This window comes from Pelophylax lessonae (assembly GCF_965119305.1).
Source record: "Pelophylax lessonae genome assembly, chromosome: 8".
NCBI classification, from domain to species: Eukaryota; Metazoa; Chordata; class Amphibia; order Anura; family Ranidae; genus Pelophylax; species Pelophylax lessonae.
In genome coordinates, this window is record NC_138775.1 from 92,215,768 (window position 1) to 92,231,149 (window position 15,382).

Below are 15,382 nucleotides of genomic sequence, written 5' to 3' on the forward strand. Positions count from 1 at the left end.
TGTGTTATTGGTCAGATCAAAAGGGAAAAAAGCCAAAGAAAGAAAACTGATGCAGCAACTACATCTAATGACTGGTAAGCTGCAATATAATGCATTCTTATGCCTTGTACACACACACACATTGTTGGCTGACCGACTGGTCGACTTTTGTCCAGTGTTGTTGTGTTGGTTGAAATGTGCTCTAGACTGCACACAAATTTTTTCGGCCAACAACAACCAACTTCAGAAGTGATGTCATGTTCTGGTTTACTTTCCGTGTGTTTTTTCTTCTCTGAGCATGCCCAGCCTTGCTCATCTGATTTTTGTCTGCCGAAATCTGTACTGACTGACGAACAATCGGCCGTTCTGTTGACGGCCAACAAAAATTTTATAGCCTGCACACCAGATTTTGTTCGGCCGAAAAGTCGCAGTCGGAAGCATCATACTAACAAGTCGACAATCGGCCGATCGGACGTTGGCCGAAAATTCACAGCCAACAATCGGGGCGTGTGTACGAGGCTTTAGTTTTGGGTTTAACACTGCTTTAGGCTACAATCGAAACTTACGATTGTGAGTTATTGATCGCATTTCTGTTTTTGCCATGCAATCTCGTACCCTGATTGATCGAAAAACGATCGTAATCATGAACCAAGTATCTCAGTGCTGCCGATTGATGCAAAACAATAGATCATCTCCCCTTCCATACAACTGACTCGGTTTGATCAAATCAGATCTAAAATTGACCATACGCTGATCGAAATAATGCCAGTTCAGCAGTCCAGTGTGTGTCGGTCCCAAATTGACAGAAATCGATCATTCAATTGACTTCCATGGAAGGAATGTGTTGAAAAACTTTTGTTGATCAGCGGCTGCAGCCAATTGTTATCAGTCGCTGATCATTACAAAGAATAGGACGCGGTTGGAGGGGGATTCCTTCATCCACCTTGCTTATGTGGATAGAAAAATCTTTTTTTTTTTTTCCAGCCTGGCTGAAGCAGAAAGAATATATAAATAAACAAAACGCAACATTACTCCATATTTTTTGGTCCTGCCTGAAACTTTCAATATATTGGTTGGAGGTTAGAGTTATTGTTCAAAAGTTTACGGAATATTCTATTCAGGAGGACCCGGCCCTTTTTTTGCTTCATCTATCAGACATTCCTATACAGCGATATGAAAAATCGGTGGTGCGCCATCTAATTAATGCAGCTAAGGCATGTATCCCTGCGTTGTGGAAAAGTTTATCCCCTCCTATGGTAAAGGACTGGCTACGGAGGGTAGAGGCTATTAATAAGATGGAGGAATTGGTGTTGACATCACATTGTAAACGGGAGCTATATTGTGAGACCTGGGAGCTATGGAACATTTTTATTTTGTCTGACGAGGGTGCTGCCCTGCTGCATTCATGAATGAAGATGGTGGGGTGGACTCCCCAGGTAGGGACGATTTTCTGGCCTCTCTTGGCCTTTCGTATCTTTTTTTTTTCTTCTTGTGTTGTGTTTTGGTGGGATTTCTTTTTTTTTTTTGTTTTTGTTTTTTTTTTGTTTTGTTTTGTTTGTCTTGTCCTAAATGAGGGGCAAACACGGAATGGACGGGCAAACTGAGGGTTTATTTTACTGCCAGTTATGATTATATGATGTGGGAAGGTATATAAATTTAATGTAACCCTCTTGTGGGAGTTTATGGAGGGGGTAGTGAAGATATAAATTACTTTTTAGAATGACCTGTTTTTTTTACGATGGTTTGGCTGTTATGTATTTATTTTTGTTCCGCTGTATGCCCTTTTGTATTCTAAAAATAAAGTTATATTTGAAAAAATAAATAAATAAAAAAACTCACACATTGCATAGCCAGGTTAAAGGAGAACTCCAGCCTAAACCTAACCAGTCTTAAAAATATCCCCCCCTCCTAACACCAATGCTGGCTAACCTGTTTAAAAAAAAAGATATATTTACTTACACATGTTCATCCCACTCTGGTCCAGTCACGTCATCCTGACCCCGTATGTCAGCCAGCAGCGGCTGTAGGGGAAAGGAAGAAGTGGTGACAACAGTTGGGACATGAGCACCTATGGGTGATGTGATGGCTCCTGGAATTTCTTTTTTTTGAGTGTTCTCTCCTCTCCCCTGCAGCCGCCACAAGCTGACACAGGGGATTAGGTGACTGGACTGGAACGGACTGAAAAAAGGTAAAGACTCGTACACACGCAACGATTGTTGGCCGACCGATCGGCCGTCTTTTGTCGAGTGTTGTTGTGTTGGTTGAAATGTGCTCTAGACTGCACACGAATTTTATCGGCCAACAAAAACCAACTTCAGAAGTGATGTCATGTTCTGGTTTACTTTCCGTGTGTTTTTTCTTCTCTGAGCATGCCCAGTCTTGCTCATCAGATTTTTGTCTGCCGAAATCTGTACTGACTGACGAACAATCGGCCGTTCTGTTGACGGCCAACAAAAATTTTATAGCCTGCACACCAGATTTTGTTCGGCCGAAAAGTCGCAGTTGGTTGTCGGAAGCATCATACTAACAAGCCGAAAATTGGCCGATCGGATGTTGGCCGAAAATTCACGGCTTAAGTGTCTTTCCTACACAGTCATACATGTTAGGAAGGAATGTATTTTTAAGACTAGAATTCCACTTTAGCCCCGGTTCACACCAGTGCAGCTTTGAAATCACACTAATTCAGCACGATTTAAAGCCACCGATCAGTGCGATTTAATGCTGATATCTGTGCGACTTAATTTACGCAGATGTCAATGCAAGTCGCACATGAAACCACACAGAAATAGTGCAGGAACCTTTTTTTGAGTCTCACCGATTTGAACTGTTTCTTTGCCGGCAATGGGGTGCGACTTGTCAGGCGATTTTGAACTGTCAAACGGCACTGGTTGTGAACCAGGGCTTAAAGTGATCGGTAGAGAAACTATGGCTACTCAATCGTATCGCACATCATATTTTCAATGGAAACATTCACACAGGTGCGTAAAATGTGCACTGCGCTCCGATCCATAATGCCCCGTACACACGTGCAGATTATCTGAAGACTTTTGTCTTCAGACTTACCTTTTCTATGTAGTGCAAGGGCCTCCCGGATTGCATACAAATTGAAAGTGTTTAGGTTTGATCTCATATTATATGGTTTTGGTAAGTCTGCAGACAAAAGTCTTCAGATAATCTGCACATGTGTATGGGGCATTACACAAAATCCAAAAACGTGCAATTGAGGACATACGTAGGCTCATATGTCAGACGCAAGTATAAGAAAAAAAAAAAAAAAAAGCAGGACAGTTTCATGCAAGTATTTGCTGATCATTACGCAGGAACTTTTGTTCTAGAAAAAAAAACACGTGTAATAAAAAAAAATCAGTAAAATTTGGAATCCCACGTGAAAAATATTTCTCATCCTGAGTTTGTCAGCCCCTGCCTTCCTTTATAAATAAAGAATAAAAAATAAAATATTAAGTATTTCTTCTGGCTCGGGTGATAAAAAATGGAATCTATGGCTCATGGTAACAAAGAGCAAGTGAAAGTCCGGCGTCCAGGAGGCGAGGGGGTTAAAGAGGTGACCCGATCCCAGAAAGACGACAAGATGAAGTAGCCCCCCCAAGGTTGTAGCGACCCCCCTTCCCCTATAAATAGATGTATTTCCCACCCCCTAATAATAATGCAGGGGGGGGGGGGCAGATTTGAGAGATGGTTCCTGGGAGGTGTGGGCACTGTGTCAGGGACTGTCCTTATCTCCTGAACCATTATTCCCATATTCCTGCTGAGCAGAGTCTCACACATGATGCGTTTTGTCTGCTGACTTTGCATGAAGTTGTTGATGTCGGTGTGTGTGTGTTTTTCTCATGGTGAGGTGTCTTTTATTCATTTGTTTTGCTGTTTTTGATTTATGAAGGTGTAGAAAGTCCATAAAGAATGGCCATGCCAGGCAGACATCGCACTATCAATGTGAGGAGATATCCAGGCACTGCTAAAGTGCAGCAAGCTGGCCCCCTCCCATGCACACACATATACACAACATCCTCCTACAGGAATACATTGTTGCAAACTTGGGAAGCTCTTCAAAAACGTCCAAAGCCTTACAAAGGAGAGAAAACCCCTCCAGCAGGTAGTTCAGACTTTCCCCTGTCTAAGGACACCCGTTGCAGAGCTTTTTCTTACCCGTCCGGACTTTTTCCAGGCAGATTTGTAGGGCCCGGTACGCCGCTCTCTCTCTCTCTCTCCTTTGCTTCTCAGCTATTCACCCCCCACCGCTGCTCACTGCCTCATTCCAATATGGCCCAGAGGCTGCCACTGCGCATGCGTCATGCTCGCTCGCTCTCTCTCTCTCTCTTTCCTCGCTCACTGCCTTCTCTTAATTTTTTTTTTTTTAGGGCATTTTTCGTTCTTCCTCCACCCACTTTCTTTTTTTTTTGTGAGCTTTATTTTGACACTCTCCTCCTTCAACTCTTCCACCTTCCTCAGTCAGCATGTTGCCATAGGCACTTTGGAGTTGTGTTTCTTTCTCCTGCCTGTCATGTACTAGTAAGGTGCTTGCACGACTCTTTCAATCACAGGAAGTACACACAAATTGCGATATTTAGCCAAAAATCCCCACCAAAGACGTTCCCTATCCACCCAGAGAATGTCAGCCTCTGACACGCCGACCTCATGGAGGCAGATGACACAATTCTCCTCAAATTCACAAGGCTGCACATTATTGCTAAATATTTCATGGCAGTCGGTGTTATTTGTCTTATTGCAGGTTGTTGTAACTCTGGTGACGTTACTTAACCCCCCTAAAAGGCTTTTGACCAAGTTGTAATGTCTATAGATGTGCAGCGTGGAATGGGTTAATGGCAGCCGGTGGTATCTGTGATAATACAGGTTTTTCTTCCTCTATTAACATTACCTGACCCCATGGAAAGGCTCTGGACCCGGTCGCAATGATTGCGGAGGTGCAGCAAGGAAATTGTTAACGGCAGTCAGCGTTATTTGTGTCAATAAAGGTTGTTCTTCCTCTATTAATGTTATTTAACCCCCAAAAAAGCTCTGGACCCGGTCGCAATGTTTGCGGAGGTGCAGCAAGGAAAACGTTACCGACAGTAAACGTTATTTTGTCAATAAAGGTTGTTCTTCCTCTATTAATGTTATTTAACCCCCAAAAAAGGCTCTGGACCTGGTCGCAATGTTTGTGGAGGTGCAGCAAGGAAAACGCTACCGACAGTGAACGTTATTGTGTCAATAAAGGTTGTTCTTCCTCTATTAATGTTATTTAACCCCCAAAAAAGCTCTGGACCCGGTCGCAATGTTTGCGGAGGTGCAGCAAGGAAAACGTTACCGACAGTAAACGTTATTTTGTCAATAAAGGTTGTTCTTCCTCTATTAATGTTATTTAACCCCCAAAAAAGGCTCTGGACCCGGTCGCAATGTTTGCAGAGGTGCAGCAAGGAAAACGTTAACGGCAGTCAGCGTTATTTGTGTCAATAAAGGTTGTTCTTCCTCTATTAATGTTATTTAACCCCCAAAAAAGGCTCTGGACCCGGTCTCAATGTTTGCGGAGGTGCAGCAAGGAAAACGTTAACGGCAGTCAGCGTTATTTGTGTCAATAAAGGTTGTTCTTCCTCTATTAATGTTATTTAACCCCCAAAAAAGGCTCTGGACCCGGTTCGCAATGTTTGCGGAGGTGCAGCAAGGAAAACGTTAACGGCAGTCAGCGTTATTTGTGTCAATAACGATTGTTCTTCCTCTATTAATGTTATTTAACCCCCAAAAAAGGCTCTGGACCCGGTCGCAATGTTTGCGGAGGTGCAGCAAGGAAAACGTTACCGACAGTGAACGTTATTGTGTCAATAAAGGTTGTTCTTCCTCTATTAGCAATATTTTACCCCCCCCCCCCCAAAAAAAAGGCTCTAAACCCAGTTGCAAAGTTTACGGAGGTGCAGCAAGGAAAACGTTAACGGCAGTCAGTGTTATTGTGTCAATAAAGGTTGTTCTTCCTCTATTAACCTTATTTAACCTCCCAAAAAAGGCTCTGGACCCAGTCACAATGTTTGTGGAGGTGGAGCAAGGAAAACGTTATTGGCAGTCAACGTTATGTGTCAATAAAGGTTGTTCTTCCTCTACTAGCAATATTTAACCCCCCCCCCCCTCCACCCCGGAAAAAGGCTCTAAACCCAGTTACAATGTTTACGGAGGTGCAGCAAGGAAAGCATTAATAGCACTCAGCGTTATTTGTGTAAATAAAGGTTGTTCTTCCTCTATTAATGTTATTTAACCCCACAAAACAAGCTCTGGACCCAGTCACAATGTTTGCGGAGGTACAGCAAGGAAAACGTTAATGGCAGTCAGCGTCATTGTGTCGATAAAGGTTGATCTTCCTTTATTAATGTTATTTAACCCCCAAAAAAGGCTCTGGACCCAGTCACAATGTTTGCGGAGGTGCAACAAGGAAAACGTTAACGGCGGTCAGCGTTATTGTGTCAATAAAGGCTGTTCTTCCTCTACTAACAATATTTAACCCCCCCTCCGCCCCCAAAAAAGGCTCTAAACCCAGTTGCAATGTTTACGGAGGTGCAGCAAGGAAAGCATTAATAGCACTCAGCGTTATTTGTGTAAATAAAGGTTGTTCTTCCTCTACTAACGTTATTTAACCCCCCAAAAAAGGCTCTGGACCCGGTTGCAATGTTTGCGGAGGTGCAGCAAGGAAAACGTTACTGACAGTCAACGTTATTGTGTCAATAAAGGTTGTTCTTCCTCTGTTAGCAATATTTAACCCCCTCCCCCTCTCCGCCCCAAAAAAGGCTCTAAACCCAGTTGCTATGTTTACGGAGGTGCAGCAAGAAAAGCGTTAATGGCACTCAGCGTTATTTGTGTCAATAAAGGTTGTTCTTCCACTATTAATGTTATTTAACCCCACAAAAAAAGCTCTGGACCCAGTCACAATGTTTGCGGAGGTACAGCAAGGAAAACGTTAACGGCGGTCAGCGTTATTGTGTCGATAAAGGTTGATCTTTCTCTATTAACAATATTTAACCACCCTCCCCTCCAAAAGAAAGTCTCAATGTTTGCAGGGATGCAGCATGGAAAGCGTCAACGGCAGTCAGCATCATTTGTGTCAATAAAGGTTGTTCTTCTTCTATTAACATTATTTAAACCCTTCAAAAAAGGCTCTGGACCCAGTTTCAATGTTTACAGAGGTGCAGCAAGGAAATCGTTAACGGCACTCAGCGTTATTTGTGTCAATAACGGTTGTTCCTCCTCTATTAATGTTATTTAACCCCCCAAAAAAGGCTCTGGACCCAGTAGCAATGTTTGCGGAGGTGCACCAAGGAAAGCGTTAATGGCACTCAGCGTTATTTGTGTCAATAACGGTTGTTCTTCCTCTATTCATTTTATTTAACCCCTCAAAAAAGGCTCTGGACCTAGTCGCAATGTTTGCGGAGGTGCACCAAGGAAAGCGTTAACGGCACTCATCGTTGTTGTGTCAATAAAGGTTGTTCTTCCTCTATTAATGTTATTTAACCCCCAAAAAAATGCTCTGGACCCAGTAGCAATGTTTGCAGATGTGCAGCCCAGAAAGGGTTAATGGCATTCAACGTTATTTGTGTTAATACCGGTTGTTCCTCCTCTATTAACATTATTTAGCCTCTCAGAAAGGCTTTCAACCAAGTCGTTATGTTTACGGATGTGCAGCGTGGAAAAGGTTAATAGCATTCAACGGTATTTGTGTGAATATAGGCTGTTCTACCTCTGGTAACGTTAATTAACCCCTTGGAAAGGCTTTTGACCAAGTCATAGTGTCTACGGATGTGCAGCGCGGAAAGGGTTCATGGCTGTTGCCGTTATTTGCCTTAATACAGACTTCTTTTCCTTCAGTAATGTTCTTTATCCCCCGGAAAAGATCTGGACCAGGTTGAAATGTTTACGGATGTGCAGTGTGGAAAGAGTTAACAACATTCAGTTGTATTTGTGTGAATACAGGCTGTTTTACCTCTGGTAACCGTAATTAACCCCCCGGAAATTCTTTTGACCAAGTTGTAGCGTCCAGGGATGTGCAGCGCAGAAAGGGTTAATTGCTGTTGGCGTTATTTGTGTTTCTTTATACCCCCTGGAAAAGGTTTGGACCAGGTTGAAATGTTTACCGATGTGCAGCTTTGAAAGGGTTATTAGCAGCCAGCATTTTTGCGCTAATACAGGTTGCTTTTCGTCTACTAACGTTTTTTAATCCCCGTCTGAACTGCTTTTGACCAAGTCAAAATGTTTGTGGACATGCATCATGGAAAGGGTTAATGACAGCCGGTGGTATTTGTGTTAAAGGCAAAACATTGTTTTTAGTTTCGGATAGAGTGGAGAGGGATAAGAACCCCCATTCATTTTTATAGCTGTCTGTGCCTCCTTTAGGGAGAGTCACTCTCTCTCTTTGTCCAGTTTATCATTATTATTGAAAGTGAAAGTAAATAAAATGCCAAATTTTGGGTTGTCCCCTGAAAAGTATTAGAGGGGAAAACTTTCAATGGGTACATTAGTTCTGGGACCGAGGGTTTCTACTCACTTCCTGTTCTGGCTATGGCACAGGAAGTGAAGGTTAATCTCCCCAATGGTGCAAATAGGGCAAAAAAAGGGACAGGGTTTATAACCCTCCTTTACTCTATCCAAATTTTGTACAAGGTTTTGCCTATAGTTCTACTTCAATACAGGTTGTTTTACCTCTGGTAATGTTATTTAACCCTCAGAAAGGGCAAGCGTAAGGCTGGGTTCACACTGATGTGGTGCGGGAACCACAGTGATCCCTGTGTGGTTCCCATATCTCATCAGAATCACAAGCAGTTCACATTGTGCTCTTCGAACCGCTGTGGGTGTCAATATAAAGTTAATGACAACCCCAAATAAATTCTCAGAACGCAGTGCGAACTGTGGAATCAGATGGCATCGGATCGCATGCGTCTGAACACCCATGCGATCTGATTCCAGTGTGGACAAAAAACAGGGTCCTGCACATTTTTGGTGTGGGTCCAGTGCGAACTGACAAAGTCATAATGTCTAAGGATGAACGATGTGGAAAGGGTCAATGGCAGTTACTGGCATTTGTGTTATTATAGGTTCTTTCTCTATTAACCTTATTTAACCCCCTCCTCAGAAAGGCTTTCAGACAAGTCACAATGTTTAGGAATGTATAGCGCAGAAAGGGTTAATGACAGTCGGTGGTATTTGTGTTAATACAGGCTGCTCCCCCTCTATGATTTGTATTTAACAACCCCCCCCCCCCCTGTATGAATGTATATTTATTTGCATGCCTCTAGTACTTGTCTTGCTGTTCCTTTTTTTTCATTCTAGCGTCTCTTTGCCAGACAATCTGTCAACAAAAACCACATCCCATGTATTGCCACCTAAGGCCCCTTTCTCACGGGGCGGATCCACTTGGCGGATGACGCTAGCTCAGCGGGGAAAGCACTGATGACCCCCGCTGAGCAGGCAGATGACAGGTCCGTCTCCACTCACTGTGCAAAGACGGACCTGTCAGAGTCCAGCTCTCCTCTATTGGGAGATTGGATGAAAACGGACATCATCCGATCCGACCCGATGGACAGATGGCGAACGTATCGCCATCCATCTGTTTTCAGCGAAACATGTCGGATCGGATGGCAGACGGGTGTCAGCGGACATCCGCCTCCCCATAGAGGAGAATGGGTGGTCCAATCAGGTCTGCTTGAAAAACAGACAGGTGGACCAGATTGGTCCAATCATGTGAAAGGGGCCTAAGGGGTGGCTCCATTGCCTTGCAGGGGCTCCCCCTGGTGCTCTTCCAATCAACAACTTTCGCTGACATGCACAGGTACTGTTGAAGCAACCAGGAGAAGATAACAGCTAATAGGCACGTACTGTATGTGCAAAGGAACTGGCTGCAAGGAATTATAGGACATGTAGTTCTGATACAGCGGACCACCTTGACTGTTACATGATATGAGCAGCGCTTGCTCCCTGAACACAATGAAAAGGTGAGTGTTTGGGGAAATGTAACGGGTACAGGAACTGACAATAACTCATACTAATGTGATGTTAATGGGAAAATGCTTTGTATACCTAGGGCTCAAAGTGGTAATAAACCCAAAACTCTCTGTTTTCACCAGAGTCGTATAAAGTACTCGAAACCCATACTTGAGTAAAAGTACAAGTGCTCGATCAAAAAGTGACTTGAGTAGAAGTGGAAGTGCTCGATCAAAATGTGACCTGAGTAGAAGTACTAAAGTATTCAACATTTTTTGTGCTTAAGTATTGCAAGTAGTTTTTTTAAAAATGTTGCTACTCAAGTACTGAAAGTAAAAGTACCAGTAGTTTTGAAAAAAAATTGCTACTCAAGTACTGAAAGTAAAAGTACAAGTACTGTGTTATGTAGTTATTAAAGAAAGAAGTCAAAAGTTTGAACATCATATTGTTTTTTATTATTTCAAATGCAGCTTTTATTTATACATACAGTAGCTTTTATTTTCATATGCGCTGATAATACACATGTTTTGAGCTTCATGAAACCTGCCATCTACTGTTCTAGCAGTGGTAATTTTTATAATAGTAACGAGTAACTATGCAGCACAAAAAAAAAATATCAGAGTAGAAATATTGAAATCATTGAAAAAATGTAGTGAAGTAAAAGTGGAAGTAGGAGAAAAAAATTCTACTCTAGGAAAGTACAGATACCGCCTTTCAGTACTTAAGAACAGTAGTGAAGTAGTTACTATACATCTCTGGTTTTCACCTGTTGATCTGGCCAGTAACACACCTCCTGTATTAGAGTGCCCCAATTCCATATGAAGGAGCAACAGAGACACCTTTGGGCAACATTATCGTCAGTCTAGGGGAGGGGAGTGTTAGATGGCCTAGCAGATTAAATACACTTACAAATTGAAGCCAAAGTCCAGATAATATTTCATAAGCAGTTACAACAGTTTTTTTTTCCCTTTAGGGATAAAGGTTTTATATAAATAAAAAAAAGTGGATCATTTTACCCACCCCTGACAGTGGTAAATGATTTGTCTCATCCCTGTAACTGATACATTCTGCTGGAGAGCTTCTTTTTGAAAACAGACTTTCTGGCTGGATCACCAGATGAAAATAGAAGAAATAGAGCCTTAGTCCCCCCGTCCACATTGTCAAATTACATGCCAAATCGGAGCCTATTTGTGGCGCCGCACCGTTTCCCAAAAGTAGTTCCTGCACTACTTTTGGTGACGTCTGGGGCGATTTAAATAGACATCTGTGCATGAACCCGCACAGATGTCTCCCAAATCACCCCAGAAGTCAGACTAAAATGACAGTTTGAAATTGTGCGAGTTCAGCATTTAGTGTGAACCTAGGCTAAAAAAATTAATGAATGCAGCCCTCACATCTAAGAAAACATAAGCTGTAATACAATGTTTGCTTTTAGGGTTAATACCACTTTAATACTACTTTAAATGCACTTTTACTGGCTTGATCCTTTACTTCAGCAGGTGCCCTCCACACTGCTAGACTGGTCCCTGATGCCATTTCACTGCTGTGCATAGGAAATAAGAGGAGAGCGTCAGCTGCTGGAGGAGTTTTGCTTTCCCCGGAAATAGGCTTTAACCACTTCTGGACTCGAGGGATTTGCCCCCTTAATGACCAGGCCATTTTCTGCGATTCGGCACTGCGTTAATTTAACGGACAATTGCACGGTCATGCGATGCTGTACCCAAATAAAAGTGATGTCCTTTTTTTCCCACAAATAGAGCTTTCTTTTGGTGATATTTGATCACCTGTGTAATTTTTATTTTTTTGCGCAAAAAAAAAAAAAAAAAAGGCGACTTTTCTGAATAAAAAAAAAAAAACAATAATTTTCACTTTCTGCTATATAACATTCCCAAAAAAAAATTTAAAAATCTAAATTTTTTAACATTTTAGGCCAATTTGTTTTCTGCTACACATTTTTGGTAAAAAAAATTGCAATAAGCGTATTTTTATTGGTTTGCGCAAAAGTTATCGCGTCTACAAACTACAGGAAAGATTTATGTCATTTTTATTTGTTTTTTTTTACTAGTAATGGTGTCGATCTGCGATTTTTTGCGGGCCTGCAACATTGCAGCAGACAGATCAGACCCCTAACTGACATTTTTGACACTTTTGGGGGGACCAGTGACATTACTACAAAGTGCTAAAAATATGCACTGTTACTGTAATAATGACACTGGCAGGGAAGGGGTTAACACTGTGGGTGATCAAGGGGTTAAATGTGAGCCTAGGGGAGTAAATTTTAACTGTATGGGGCGTGGCTTTTGAAATGATCACAGAGACCTGTGATCCTACATAGAAGGATCACAGGCACTCTGTGTTCATTCCAGAGGGAAGAACGGTCAGCTGTGTATACAACAGCTGACCGTTCTTATCTCTCAGCGGGGAGCGATTGCGGGTGGAAGGTGGCAATCGGAGCTGCCGGCCCAGTGCATTGGAGTCCCCGCTGACGAGTGGGGCAGAAGCACGCCACCGGCCTTGCCCCCTAGCTACAGGCGCGTGACCAACGTGGACCTACGTCGGTTCGTACAGGAGGGGCTGCCTGTCGCAATAAAACTGCGGTGGGCAGTCCGGAAGCGGTTAATATGCATGTATTTCAGTCCACAAATTCCTAAATGTGGTAAAATCATTTTTTTTTTTTTTTAAAGACTTTTACTTTAAAGACATTACTCTCCTCTGGTGATCTGGGCAATGAAACACAACGAAACACTTTCTGTCTTAGGGTGGCACTGGAACTACCCTTGGACAGCAGCATTGTCAACCTGTGCAGAGGGTAGTGTTAGATGCACTAGCTATTTTAGATGGACTTTTACATAAATTAATCAAAGCTGACCACTGTAAGCACCCTTTTTTTAGTGGTACATGGTTTGCCTCAACCCTCTAACTGCCACTTTTGCTGAACAGAATGTGAAAAAATAACAGACGCATTGGTCGAAACATCCGGTGAAAATAAAGGAAAAAAGTCTAAAAAGGAAAACAAATGCAGCCACTATATTTAAAGTGTTGGTTCACCTTGGACTGCGCCTGCACAGTGAATTGCTCTGATCCATCCTGGAAGTGCTGCGCAAAGAAGAGGGAGGTGAGTGGGGATTTCAGGTCTCGGGTCCGCTGGACCACCTGTATGGGCACTGACAGCTTAGCATTCCAAGGTAAATACAGCGAGAACCAGGCAGGAAGAGGGTGTACGGTGTTAGTTCACCTTTACATTTTTTCTGAAAAGGTAAACTAACAATTTAAAGCTGAACTTTTTTTTGGGGGGGGGGGGGGGGTTATGGGTCCCTTGCCCCAACTCTCCCCTCCTGGCACCTTCTGGGACATGTCACATTTGCTAGGAGGATGCAGGGCACTCATGCACAGTGGGAAGGCAGCTGTGGTTTCTCAGGGAGCCACAGCTGGTTCCTGTATCCAAGATGGAGGCAAAGATGACCCGCAGTGGTAAGAAGAACTAGTTGTGGAAAAACAGCGCTGCACCCCAGGCACGGGTAGGTACCTAGTTTTTTAAGTCAACAGCTAGAGTAAAATATTTTTTGAAAATTCACATGTTTTTGCAGGTAACAAAATGTGCATTTAACTATTAATCAGTGGATCATGGGTGCAATGTCAGGCTACTGCAGACATTTGCTACATCTTTTTTACCCCTATACAGGTTTTCTTAAAAGCTGTAGGAAGTGTCAGTGAACTACAAGACACCAGTGCCCTTACAGTTCTTTGAGAACTACAAGCCATCTGCCGCTGTGGCGGATGGTACTTGTGGTTTATCCATTCACAGATTCCTCTGTGTGTCCGCTGTTTTTTAAATCTGACAGCAGGTGCACGGAGAGTATCCCTCACCCGCTGTCACAGGGAAAGAGGAGGATCAGGGGTACGGGGGGACATTGATGAACAGTTACCCAAATACGGGTGTAACATGTTCAGAAAGGTGAACTTATCTTTTAAGGACTGTTAAGCTGCAATGAATTATTTTTGCTTTGGGTTTAGATACACTTTAATGCTCTTATAGGGGTGTTATATGAAGCATCTGCATTGAGATATCACCCTTTGTGTAAATTAGGCTTCCATATGGAAATAGGATTATGTGTTAGAATTATAAACAAGGAGACATTGATGTAAAATACGTACCGTTATATTGAATTTTATTAGCCTCCTAAAAAATGAATATATTTCTCATTAAAATTGGTCAGCTCCGTTCGCACTTGAGTCCATAGAAGCACTCGATTGCTGGTTACACACGGTCCACATTTTAAAACTGAACAAAGAACTGACAATAAAGATACAATGTAAGATCTTTGTAAATGAAACATTGGAGTAACACAAGTAACACTTGCTACACAAGTGACCTGATTTTTTCAGTGTACTTGACATCTTTTGTAGCTTGAATGTAAAATTGTATGAAAAAATGGCAGTTGTAACTCGATATAAAAAAAAAAAATTGTAGAAATTTTAAAGCTGCTGTATGTGCAAAAGTTCAGGTCTTAGAAGCAAAAAAAGGTTTCTGCAATATGCCCAAATATTATTTTATTTAAGCTGAACTTGAGGCAGATATTAAAGACACAAATTAATGCAGCTCTGTCGTTTGGCTGTACTTCTCCTGTAGATCACAGGAGTGCAGTTCGTTCTGCACTCCTGTGACCTGTTTTCAGCAGACAGCGGGCTAAAACCTACTGTAGGCTGACGTCACAGGGCCGGTCCAGGCAGGGAAAGATCGCGATCATATGGACAGGATCCACCCAGATACCTGGATCGGCATCTGGTTCAGCCTCTCAGCAAACCGCTGAAAGCCTTAGGCCAGCTGCTCCCACCCACCTCTCAGCCCAGTGCCCCATGAGAGCAAGGGTGGAGGCAGAGCAGAGAGCCGGTGACTGACAGTCACCAACTCTGTGCTCACAGAGCACTGAGAGCTGAGCGATCAGCAGTGTTTAAATGCTCGGTTCTCAGCCTTAGAGCCGGTGGGGGGCTGAGACTGCATCCACCTAAAAAAACGAAAAAAAAACTCAACTTTTAGTTTTAGCCCCGGTTTACACTTATGCGAGTGCGGGAAGGCTGCGAATCCGCAGCCTGTTCCCGCATCGCACACGCACCCCCGGCAGTTCACACTGCCATATGCGATACGCTGGAGGTGTCAATGTAATCTTAACGACACCCCCAGTTTGATCGCATATCGCAGTGCGATCCTGCAGTTCGCACAGGATCGGATCGCACAAGTGTGAACCGCTGTGCGATCCGATCCTGATGCGGCTTCCAAAAAGGGTCCCTGTGCGTGTTTGCTGCGGCTGCGGTGCGAATTTAGCCATACAAAGTGTATGGCTAAACTCGCACCGCACAGCCAATCGCATGTAATGAAGGAGCAGTGCGCTCCGACATTACATGCGAACGCCGCACTCGCACAAGTGTGAACCGG

At 43.1% G+C, this 15,382-nt stretch overlaps 1 protein-coding gene across 1 annotated transcript in view; it reads right to left on the reverse strand.

The window, feature by feature from the left end:
- SFMBT1 (Scm like with four mbt domains 1) overlaps positions 1–4,257 on the reverse strand; it is a 320,697-nt gene extending 316,440 nt beyond the window's left edge. The window contains exon 1 of the mRNA XM_082266048.1: positions 4,144–4,257. The gene's annotated coding sequence lies outside the window, so the exon portion shown is untranslated. The remainder of the gene's footprint in view (positions 1–4,143) is intronic.
- Positions 4,258–15,382: the final 11,125 nt, after the last annotated feature.